The sequence below is a fragment of the Pogona vitticeps genome, chromosome 13 (genome assembly GCF_051106095.1).
Source record: "Pogona vitticeps strain Pit_001003342236 chromosome 13, PviZW2.1, whole genome shotgun sequence".
Classification (NCBI taxonomy): Eukaryota; Metazoa; Chordata; class Lepidosauria; order Squamata; family Agamidae; genus Pogona; species Pogona vitticeps.
Window position 1 is genome coordinate 17,552,860 of NC_135795.1, and position 12,200 is coordinate 17,565,059.

The following is a 12,200-nucleotide window of genomic DNA, read 5'->3' on the forward strand; positions in this document are numbered from 1 at the left end:
AGATGGGGAAAACAAAAAGGAAAATATTCAAGTGATGACAGGAGGGAAAGCCTGCCAAAACAGCCAGGCTTTAAGGTTGCTCTTTAAACCGCCCTTCCATCTTGCAAGGGTGGTTTTAAGACGGGAAGAGGTTCCCTCCTTCCTTCCTTCCTTCCTTCCTTCCTTCCGAAAGGGTGTGATGTGAGCTGATGGGGCACAGCTGGGGGGGTCTGCCTCCCCCTTCCTTGCTGGGGGGCCCCCTTCCCCTTGGACTCCCCCTCCCCATAGACGCCCCCTCCCCATGGATCCATTCCGGGTTCCCTTCCTTTCAGTGGGGAAGGGCCCTGGCCCTGGCATTGGGGGGACGACGGGGGGGGCTCCCCTCCAAGAGGGCCACCAAGGGAGGGGGAATGGCTGGAGGACATCTCCCCCCCCAAGAGGTTGAGCTGCACTGGCAAAGGGGCTCCACTGGAGGGCGCTCCCTGTTTCTCACTCCTGGGGGGCATGAAATGCTTGGTGGACCCTTTTGGGGGGGAGAGGAATAAGGAGGGTCTCGGGGACCCCCACCTGGGTCTCCCCTCTCCTCTTTCTGCCCCACCCCTTGAGGCTCCGCCCCTCCTGCTCCTCCTCCCCCCTCCCCTCTTTCCCTTCTGGAACCTTCTGGAAAAACCCGTTAACTATCAAAGCGGTGGTTTGAGCCCAGACTCGGTGGCCTGTCTCGGTGGGTCCTCCTCAGCTTTCCTCAGATCTTGGCAGAGTTGCCTGTGGGGTGGCAGAGGGGGTGCCTTTTTTCCCCCCAAGCCTCTCCCCCCCAGGTGGGAAGCGGGCTATGGGGTGCAGGAGGAAGGGAGGGGGTTGAAAAGAGGGGGGGACACTCGAAGGTCTCACAGAAGTGGGGCTGTTTGGGGAAGAAGAGGGGGGGTCTCCTGGGGGGGCATGGGGCTCCCTCCCTCCTCTTCCCCCCCCCCGAGGTGCCTGGCCTGAGGCGCTTCTGGACCCCCCTCCCCTTCCCCCTGAGGTGTTTGAAGGGGACTCTTCTGAAGGACCTCCTTTGTGTGTGTGTGTGTGTGTGTGTGTGTGTGTGTGTGTGTGTGTGTGTGTGTGTGTGTGTGTGTGTGTGTGTGAGTGAGAAGAGGCCCAGGAAGGCCAGGGGTTTGGGGGCAGAGGCAGAAAGGAGACCTCCCCCCCACCCACACACACACAGGAGAGGATCCCCCTCTGGCCATCTCTCCTGGCTGCAAGGAAGAGGCTGGCCATTCAGAGCCGTCCCATCTGCAAAAGGCCCCCCTCCCTTCACCCCCCCCAGGTGCCTGGCCTGCCACCCTGAGGCTATTTCGGACCCCCTCCCCCTCCCCCTGAGGTGTTTGAAGGGGACTCTTCAGAAGGACCTCCTTCGTCTGTGTGTGTGTGTGTGTGTGTGTGTGTGTGTGTGTGTTTGTGTGTGTGTGTGTGAAGGAGGCCCAGGAAGGCCAGGGGTTTGGGGGCAGAGGCAGAAAGGAGACCTCCCCCCCCCACCCACACACAGGAGAGGATCCCCCTCTGGCCATCTCTCCTGGCTGCAAGGAAGAGGCTGGCCATTCAGAGCCGTCCCATCTGCAAAAGGCCCCCCTCCCTTCACCCCCCCCAGGTGCCTGGCCTGCCACCCTGAGGCTATTTCGGACCCCCTCCCCCTCCCCCTGAGGTGTTTGAAGGGGACTCTTCAGAAGGACCTCCTTCGTCTGTGTGTGTGTGTGTGTGTGTGTGTGTGTGTGTGTGTGTGTGTGTGTGTTTGTGTGTGTGTGTGTGAAGGAGGCCCAGGAAGGCCAGGGGTTTGGGGGCAGAGGCAGAAAGGAGACCTCCCCCCCACCCACACACAGGAGAGGATCCCCCTCTGGCCATCTCTCCTGGCTGCAAGGAAGAGGCTGGCCATTCAGAGCCGTCCCATCTGCAAAAGGCCCCCCTCCCTTCACCCCCCCCAGGTGCCTGGCCTGCCACCCTGAGGCTATTTCGGACCCCCTCCCCCTCCCCCTGAGGTGTTTGAAGGGGACTCTTCAGAAGGACCTCCTTCGTCTGTGTGTGTGTGTGTGTGTGTGTGTGTTTGTGTGTGTTTGTGTGTGTTTGTGTGTGTGTGTGTGAAGGAGGCCCAGGAAGGCCAGGGGTTTGGGGGCAGAGGCAGAAAGGAGACCTCCCCCCCCCCACCCACACACAGGAGAGGATCCCCCTCTGGCCATCTCTCCTGGCTGCAAGGAAGAGGCTGGCCATTCAGAGCCGTCCCATCTGCAAAAGGCCCCCCTCCCTTCACCCCCCCAGGTGCCTGGCCTGCCACCCTGAGGCTATTTCGGACCCCCTCCCCCTCCCCCTGAGGTGTTTGAAGGGGACTCTTCAGAAGGACCTCCTTCGTCTGTGTGTGTTTGTGTGTGTGTGTGTGAAGGAGGCCCAGGAAGGCCAGGGGTTTGGGGGCAGAGGCAGAATGGAGACCTCCCCCCCCACCCACACACAGGAGAGGATCCCCCTCTGGCCATCTCTCCTGGCTGCAAGGAAGAGGCTGGCCATTCAGAGCCGTCCCATCTGCAAAAGACCCCCCTCCCTTCACCCCCCCCAGGTGCCTGGCTTGCCACCCTGAGGCTATTTCGGACCCCCTCCCCCTCCCCCTGAGTTGTTTGAAGGGGACTCTTCTGAAGGACCTCCTTCGTGTATGTGTGTGTGAAGAGACCCAGGTAGGCCAGGGGTTTGGGGGCAGAGGCAGAAAGGAGACCTCCCCCCCCCCACCCACACACAGGAGAGGATCCCCCTCTGGCCATCTCTCCTGGCTGCAAGGAAGAGGCTGGCCATTCAGAGCCGTCCCATCTGCAAAAGACCCCCCTCCCTTCACCCCCCCCAGGTGCCTGGCCTGCCACCCTGAGGCTATTTCGGACCCCCTCCCCCTCCCCCTGAGGTGTTTGAAGGGGACTCTTCAGAAGGACCTCCTTCGTCTGTGTGTGTGTGTGTGTGTGTTTGTGTGTGTTTGTGTGTGTGTGTGTGAAGGAGGCCCAGGAAGGCCAGGGGTTTGGGGGCAGAGGCAGAAAGGAGACCTCCCCCCCACCCACACACACACAGGAGAGGATCCCCCTCTGGCCATCTCTCCTGGCTGCAAGGAAGAGGCTGGCCATTCAGAGCCGTCCCATCTGCAAAAGGCCCCCCTCCCTTCACCCCCCCCAGGTGCCTGGCCTGCCACCCTGAGGCTATTTCGGACCCCCTCCCCCTCCCCCTGAGGTGTTTGAAGGGGACTCTTCAGAAGGACCTCCTTCGTCTGTGTGTGTTTGTGTGTGTGTGTGTGTTTGTGTGTGTTTGTGTGTGTGTGTGTGAAGGAGGCCCAGGAAGGCCAGGGGTTTGGGGGCAGAGGCAGAAAGGAGACCTCCCCCCCCCACCCACACACAGGAGAGGATCCCCCTCTGGCCATCTCTCCTGGCTGCAAGGAAGAGGCTGGCCATTCAGAGCCGTCCCATCTGCAAAAGGCCCCCCTCCCTTCACCCCCCCCCAGGTGCCTGGCCTGCCACCCTGAGGCTATTTCGGACCCCCTCCCCCTCCCCCTGAGGTGTTTGAAGGGGACTCTTCAGAAGGACCTCCTTCGTCTGTGTGTGTTTGTGTGTGTGTGTGTGTTTGTGTGTGTTTGTGTGTGTGTGTGTGAAGGAGGCCCAGGAAGGCCAGGGGTTTGGGGGCAGAGGCAGAAAGGAGACCTCCCCCCCCACCCACACACAGGAGAGGATCCCCCTCTGGCCATCTCTCCTGGCTGCAAGGAAGAGGCTGGCCATTCAGAGCCGTCCCATCTGCAAAAGGCCCCCCTCCCTTCACCCCCCCCAGGTGCCTGGCCTGCCACCCTGAGGCTATTTCGGACCCCCTCCCCCTCCCCCTGAGGTGTTTGAAGGGGACTCTTCAGAAGGACCTCCTTCGTCTGTGTGTGTTTGTGTGTGTGAAGGAGGCCCAGGAAGGCCAGGGGTTTGGGGGCAGAGGCAGAAAGGAGACCTCCCCCCCACCCACCCACACACAGGAGAGGATCCCCCTCTGGCCATCTCTCCTGGCTGCAAGGAAGAGGCTGGCCATTCAGAGCCGTCCCATCTGCAAAAGCCCCCCCTCCCTTCACCCCCCCCAGGTGCCTGGCCTGCCACCCTGAGGCTATTTCGGACCCCCTCCCCTTCCCCCTGAGGTGTCTGAAGGGGACTCTTCTGAAGGACCTCCTTCGTGTGTGTGTGTTTGTGTGTGTGTTTGTGTGTGTGTGTGTGAAGAGGCCCAGGAAGGCCAGGGGTTTGGGGGCAGAGGCAGAAAGGAGACCTCCCCCCCACCCACACACAGGAGAGGATCCCCCTCTGGCCATCTCTCCTGGCTGCAAGGAAGAGGCTGGCCATTCAGAGCCGTCCCATCTGCAAAAGCCCCCCCTCCCTTCACCCCTCCAGGTGCCTGGCCTGCCACCCTGAGGCTATTTCGGACCCCCTCCCCCTCCCCCTGAGGTGTTTGAAGGGGACTCTTCAGAAGGACCTCCTTCGTCTGTGTGTGTGTGTGTGTGTGTGTGTGTTTGTGTGTGTTTGTGTGTGTTTGTGTGTGTGTGTGTGAAGGAGGCCCAGGAAGGCCAGGGGTTTGGGGGCAGAGGCAGAAAGGAGACCTCCCCCCCCACCCACACACAGGAGAGGATCCCCCTCTGGCCATCTCTCCTGGCTGCAAGGAAGAGGCTGGCCACTCAGAGCCGTCCCATCTGCAAAAGGCCCCCCTCCCTTCACCCCCCCCAGGTGCCTGGCCTGCCACCCTGAGGCTATTTCGGACCCCCTCCCCCTCCCCCTGAGGTGTTTGAAGGGGACTCTTCAGAAGGACCTCCTTCGTCTGTGTGTGTGTGTGTGTGTGTGTGTGTTTGTGTGTGTTTGTGTGTGTGTGTGTGAAGGAGGCCCAGGAAGGCCAGGGGTTTGGGGGCAGAGGCAGAAAGGAGACCTCCCCCCCACCCACACACACACAGGAGAGGATCCCCCTCTGGCCATCTCTCCTGGCTGCAAGGAAGAGGCTGGCCACTCAGAGCCGTCCCATCTGCAAAAGGCCCCCCTCCCTTCACCCCCCCCAGGTGCCTGGCCTGCCACCCTGAGGCTATTTCGGACCCCCTCCCCCTCCCCCTGAGTTGTTTGAAGGGGACTCTTCTGAAGGACCTCCTTCGTGTGTGTGTGTGTGTTTGTGTGTGTGTTTGTGTGTGTGTGTGTGAAGAGGCCCAGGAAGGCCAGGGGTTTGGGGGCAGAGGCAGAAAGGAGACCTTCCCCCCACCCACACACACACAGGAGAGGATCCCCCTCTGGCCATCTCTCCTGGCTGCAAGGAAGAGGCTGGCCATTCAGAGCCGTCCCATCTGCAAAAGGCCCCCCTCCCTTCACCCCCCCAGGTGCCTGGCCTGCCACCCTGAGGCTATTTCGGACCCCCTCCCCCTCCCCCTGAGGTGTTTGAAGGGGACTCTTCAGAAGGACCTCCTTCGTTTGTGTGTGTGTGTGTGTGTGTGTGAAGAGGCCCAGGAAGGCCAGGGGTTTGGGGGCAGAGGTAGAAAGGAGACCTCCCCCCCCCACCCACACACAGGAGAGGATCCCCCTGTGGCTTCTCCTCAATCAATCTTCCGTTGTGATTTGCTTCCAGAGAAAAAGATTAACAACCTATTTCATTTTGGACAGTAATGTCAATCCACCGCTGCAGGGATAGGCTTCTGTGTATCTACCTCTCTAGCTTTCCAACTCTCTCTTTATGGACAGATCAGAGCCTGTGAAGTTACTTTTAGGAAGTGTTTAGTTATATTTCCAAGATCCCAGTTGCTTGTTACTGGCATTGTTACGTGTGTTTTTTTTAAAAAAACCCTTTTTCTTCAGAAGTACACTTAGCCCTTGAATTGCATGGAACTGAGTAGTATGGTCTATACACAGATGTTTAATCAACCGTCCAACCAACCAACCATTTCAATAAATGCTGTGCTGCTATAAGTAAATAAATATTCAATAAATGCTGCACTGCTATTCGCCTCCAGGAAGAGACCTGAATATGGTGGGTCTCAAACTTACTGAGGCCTCTTTGTTGGCAGAGCAGGGGGTCCCAGTTTGATGGTGATGTCCTGGATGGTTTACTCTCCTGGCATGGCAGCTCCACGTGGTGGCCGGGGAGGGTGCTGGGGCATGATGGGAGGCTGATGCAGATTGGGAAAGCTCTCTCTCTGTGTGTGTGTGTGTGTGTATTCGCGAATGCTTTCACGGCCGGGATCTACTGGTTGTTCTGGGTTTTTCGGGCTTCTTGGCCGTGTTCTGAAAGTGGTTCTTCCTGACGTTTCGCCAGTCTCTGTGGCCGGCATCTTCAGAGGACAGGTTGCTCCAGAGCACAGGTTGCTGTCCTCTGAAGATGCAGAGGACAGAGACTGGCAAAACATCAGGAAGAACCACTTTCAGAACACGGCCAAGAAGCCCGAAAAACCCACAACAACCACTCTCTCTCTCTCTTTCTCAATCTTATCCAAAAGTAACTAGAAGGCTGACATGGTATCTTATACGGTCACCACTTGATTTATCCTTAATCCTTTTAAACCCCTTCCCAGGTTAGGACATCGGCTTTCAGACTGCCTTCGAAAATTTCTTGGGGTCTGGTGAGGACAAGATCAGAAAGTTCTGGAAAACCAACTTGTTCTATCTGACCAGTCATTTTTCCTGCATCACTAACCAGAAGAGACCACAGTGAGTAAGATCAAATGGGCGGGGAGGGTGCTGGGGCATGATGGGAGGCTGATGCAGATTGGGAAAGGTCTCTCCCTCCCTCCCTCCCTCCCCCCCTCTCTCTCCCTCCCTCCCTCCCAAGGCTGGGAAGCTTCCTCTGGCTCTTCTCTACAATCCCTTCGAGTCTGGTGAAGATTGGGCTTCAAATGTGCAAATTATACACCAAAACGTAACTCCCCCAGGCACCTAGAGACACCAAAATCACAGAGAAGCTTCCAGTGACTCTTTGCTACAGTTCTTCCAAGGTTGGTGAAGATCAGGTGCCCCACTTTCCTGGGGTGACCCACTTTGTGGGTGTATCACTTGGATATCTGAAACCCAGTCTTCACCAAGCACAGAGGAATTGTAGAGGAGAGTCATTAGAATCTTTTCTGTGATTTTGCTGTCTCTAGTTGCCTGGGGGGGACTTTTCTGGGGAGCCCAACTTGTGGGTGCATAACATGGATGTCCGAAACCCAAACCCCACCAAACCTGCAGGGCTTGTACAGTAGAGTCAGGAGAAGCTTCCTTATGAATTTGGTGTTTCTAGGTGCTCTGGGGGCATTTTATTTGGTTTTAATTTTAAAAAAACCAATTGATGAATCAATTCGATTCATCAGGAAAAAAATGTAAACTTGTAATTTGTGATTCGTTGACCTTGATGAATCGCGAATCAAAATCAATCACCATTGTTCTGATTTTTGCCCATCTCTACCTGTACTCTATGAGTGATGGACCTGTATGTCCATCACTCAGCCTATTGCCCAAGTACTCTGCCTACACAGGTTAACGAAAGCCCGCTTTTTTGGTATTCTTGATCTTTAAACTGGGTGTGTGTTTGTGGAGACACAGCTGTTCTTCAAGCAGGGGGAATCCCCCACACAAGGAGATGTCTTCAAGGAGAGAAGCCCTCTCAGGAAAGTACGGACACAGAGCCACGCTACCTCAGGAGGGAAAGGAAAATAGGAGAGAGAAAGACTAAGTAGATTAAAGCATTGTGTGCTGTGTCCAGATACAACATAACTTTCCATCCATGGGACCACAGGAGACAAAGACGCCTCTCTGTTGACCATTATTTAATTTTCCTTGTGCTACCCGGAGCTTGGCTGAAGAGTTTGGAATGACCAAGGAGGCAATTCAGAAAAAGCCTGCCTGCCAATGACTGGAGTCTTTTCTTCCCAGTCCCCCCATTTTGTGTTGAGATTGGTGTCCCAGTGGTCACTCAGGGTTGCACAGGGTGAAAAAAAAGGAAATAAAAGCTTGGCTTGTTCATCCATCCCCCTGAGTGACCTGCCTGGCTGATCACCCATCTCCCCTGACAACAAGAGAATATTAGACAGGGCTTCTGTAATTTCTTCAGCCCTTTCCTTCAATATCCATGGATACAGTTCATCTGGCCCTGGGGATTTGGACTCATCCAAACAAATAAGGTATTTCTTTTATGTTACACTCCTCTTTCATCTCTTTTTTTCCTCTCCATCAGGTAATGAAGAGGACAACGGGAATCCACCCAGATGAAAAGCCGTATAAATGCATGGAATGTGGATTGAGCTTCAGTCAGAGGAGTACACTGAGTTCACATCAAAGAACTCACACTGGGGAGAAACCATATAAATGCATGGAATGTGGAAAGAGTTTCAGTAAGAGCGGTCACCTGACCACACATCTCAGAACCCACACTGGGGAGATGAAATGCTGTGGGGAATCACAGTGGGAGAACTGAACTCACAACCAGATACCTAAAGCATTGAGCTATCCAGCCAGCACCACAAATGTAAAAACAACATGAAAACAATGACAATATTGGTTGTTGTAGGTTTTTCGGGCTGTCTGGCCATGTTCTTGAGGTTTTTCTTCCTAATGTTTCGCTAGTCTCTGTGGCCAGCATCTTCAGAGCACAGTCAGTTCTGACTCCTGTCCTCTGAAGATGCTGGCCACAGAGACAGGCAAAATGTTAGGAAGAAAATCTTCAAGAACATGGCCAGACAGCCCAAAAAACCTAGTACCATCGGATACCAACCATAAAAGCCTTCGAGAATCCAATGACAGTATTCTTCATGTTCTTCTTACCGCTGTTATTATTACTATTCATTATTAACATTCAAATGTTTTTATTATTCCTGTTCACCAATAATTATTTTATTGTTGTTATTAATATCATTACTTGTTTTCATTGCTGTCCTTCCCCCACTTCCCCCAAAAATATTTATTTACTTGTTGGTTAGTTTCTTAGTTTACAGTATATCCCACCTTTCACCCAATAAAAATCACAAGGCATTGTACAATGACTAAAATAAATACAGATATGTAAATTGACAGTTCATTCTGTTTTGAAGTAGTTTGTTGTTTAGTCATGTTGGGTCAAAGTTGTAACAGACGTAGTAGTTTGAAGTAGTAACAGGCCAGTATTCCTTTCTGCTCCTCCTCACAGTTGAGAGAAGTTAGTTGTTCCATTACACAATTCTCAGAATGCCTGAGACCAGGGATTTCTGTAGCTATAGCTTTTTTTAAAAAAAAAGGTTCTCCGACCTCTGCTCTTCTTTCACAATACCAATTCTGTTTGAGTTTAGGAGGTGAAAATGTTCATGTCCAGACCCTATAAATCTCTGATTAAAATTTATTTGTTAGAACTCTGTGTTGTTTCCTTATGACTTATAGCAGCCCCCGTTTAACTTCCACATCAGACAGTTAATTTTATCTCTCCACTTGGTCCGGTCTGAATGTTTATCAGGAGGAATCACCATCTCCAGAGGGACGTATATTTTACTTGGGGTCTCCCTTACATTTATTGACAGCTCATCAGGTACAACAGTGGGGCCCCTGAGGAATGTCAGGAAGGGAGCCAACACAAATATGGACCTCTTTTGGAATGTCTTCTGGGTGTAGAAGAGATTATTCAGACTACAAATGCGCTCATGGTTCACTTCAGGCTGAATTCTCTCACTCATAAAATGCTCTTGGAGATACCTTACACCTCTTTTGATCGTGCATTTTAGGGTCACATTCACTTCCCTACACATTCCTGAGCTCTTAGCTGTCTCTTTTGGGCATGATGTTTCCTGTGGCTTTGTAGAAATGTAGAACTGGTTGAATAAATATTTGTCATTTTTCAACTCGGGTGGTCTGCAGTTCGTAGCGACGTTCTTCTCATTCCTCGTATTGTCTTTTGGGGATAGCGTCGATTCATAGTGTATGAAGAGACAGCCCTGGTAAAAAGGCCAGCCTTTGAAGGCATCAATGCGGACCACACCTTAGAAGAACAGAAAGCAAGAGTCTCATAGCATCCATTTCTCCCCAAATCATATGAGAGTTTCTTCCAGCTCCCAGGGCTGTTTCAGAAGATCTAGTTTGGCTAAATAAGCCTGGATCAAGGTTCAAAAGCAATTCCGTGTTTGTATCCATATCCTGGTAGCCCAATTCCCACATTTCTGCATCGGCCAAAACTGAGATTCCAAGTCTCTGGAGATAGTTCCAAAAGGTTCACTTTGGCCCAAGGTACCGTTTAAAGAAAAATCCACTTTAGGGTTAATTTATCCAGCCAGGCATAAAAAAAGGCAAAGAGAAATAAACAGGTTCCCAAGCCTTAAACAGGAGTGGAGTGTTCAAGATCAGTGTTCCTAGGCGTTATGCCAAAAGACTTCAAATAGACAAAACATGAGTCAAAACTTATCTAGTAATAACTATAACGCCAAATTATAATGTTCTTAAAGTATTTTAAGTGTATTTGAATGAGTACAGTAGTTAATATCCCATTAATTAATCTTCAAATTATTTCTTCATATCAGCTATCCCTCTCTCCAGATTATCTGCCGCTAATGATTCATGAGAGTGATAGAAGGTTCCTTTTCCTGTATATAGGAATTGTATTCTCCAGGGGTAATCACAAGCAATTAGTTATCTCACCCGTAGTGATGCTGTTGTTTCATAGTTTGATTGTTGTTTCTTATTAGTCTGCTGCCGACAACTTGCAAGAAAAAAAAATTGCTTGTTTCTGCCCGTTGGCTGATTAGAGAGTTTCCTGGATCGACCGGGGGTGACCGCCATCTCCCCCGTGATCAACAGGCTTCTGCCCCAGTTCACCACCTCTCCAGGGTGGTTCCGACACCGTAGGGTGTCCCAAACAGGTCAGAATTCAGCCCAGGGGACAATTCTGTCCTCCTGCTGCTGTCCCGTCGCGGCGTCAAGCCGGAAGTCCAATCAATGGTCTTTCTAATCCAGTCATTGACTATGTATGACTCACCAGTAGAGATGGGCATGGACCTCGGTTGGGAGGTTTGTGCCAATGTGTTCATGTGGCACCACAAGTGTGGCACATTCCCTTTCCCCATCTCCCTGGCCACTGACCCATTCAGCAGTCAAAGCTGTTCAACCAGTCCTTGGCAGGAACACAGGGTTTGCCTGTCCTGCTTCCTTGTCTAAGTGGGCAATCAGCCAAGGAGGTGGAGCAGGGAAGCCTGTGCTCCTGCTGGAGACTGGTGAAACAGTTGAGGAGGAGGAGGAGAGGAGTGCATACCTGCTGGTGAGTGGGGGATCCAGCTAGGGAGGTGGGGGAAGGAAATGTGCAGCATCTGTGATGTTGTGTGTATGAACCTGCACAAACACCCGAACCAAAGTTCAGGCTTTTCTCTACTCACCAGTGACATTCACAAATATGGTCTAAACCTACATTTTAAGTGAAAGGGAAAAAAGTATGTTTACTTACAGTGGCTGTCTATAGTTACAGTCAAAAGAAAAATAAGAAAAAATAGGTTCGGCACCCTTGGCAGAGACACTTGCATGTTTTCTGCATTCTCAGAGGTCAGGAAAGGAGAGAGAGGGGGAGAGAATAATGAACAACGGAAGTGAAGCAAGCAAGCAAGCAAGCAAACAAACAAACAAAGAAACAGGAAGAGGGTATTGACAAGCCAGAGATGAGAAAAAGAACTTCAGCAGCAGGTTGCTAAAAAAGCAGACAATCCTTTCAGGTTCTAAAAGTCCCCTTCCACTGATGCCCAGTGTTAAAAAGCACACAAGATTGTTATTATCTTAGCATAAAGAGCATTTTATATAAAGTGCAGTTTTGCAAAGCAAATCCATCTTCAACAGTTGTGGGGGGAAAAATTCCGAGAATGACTCAGGGTGAGCATCAACACAGCTTTTAAGGGTTGACAGATTCCTCTCCTCTCCGGGGTTTTGTTGGCGAGAAAAAGATGACATCGCTCAACTCAGATGTAACTTGTTTCACTAGACAGACACAATGCAAGCCATAGTTACTCATTGGGCCGAGAGCCAGTTATAAAACTAAAAAAAAAAAACAACTTACAGTAGTCCATGTAAATCCAAAGCCTGCTTAAATAGGAAATGCTAGAAAACTGGGCTTGACTTTCTCAAGCATCTCTTCAAAAAAGGGGGGGGGAAAGAATCAAACCAGTGATAGAGAACTATGGCATGTCTGGCAGGCAGATACCCAACCTATGTTTGCAAGATTTGTCTGCTCGTATGCAGGATCTGGCAGCTCAGGTTGAGCAGAAG

The 12,200-nt window shown here is 51.9% G+C and overlaps 1 long non-coding RNA gene across 2 annotated transcripts; it reads left to right on the forward strand.

The window, feature by feature from the left end:
* Positions 1-433: 433 nt before the first annotated feature.
* LOC144584677 (uncharacterized) lies at positions 434-9,007 on the forward strand. 2 transcript variants are annotated; one of them, XR_013539088.1, is made up of 3 exons: positions 434-700; positions 6,536-6,671; positions 8,173-9,007. It is a non-coding gene; the product is annotated as an uncharacterized LOC144584677 (long non-coding RNA). The 2 variants fall into 2 exon arrangements; XR_013539087.1 differs by lacking the exon at positions 434-700 and having other exon boundaries at positions 6,409-6,671.
* The last annotated feature ends 3,193 nt before the right edge of the window (positions 9,008-12,200 follow it).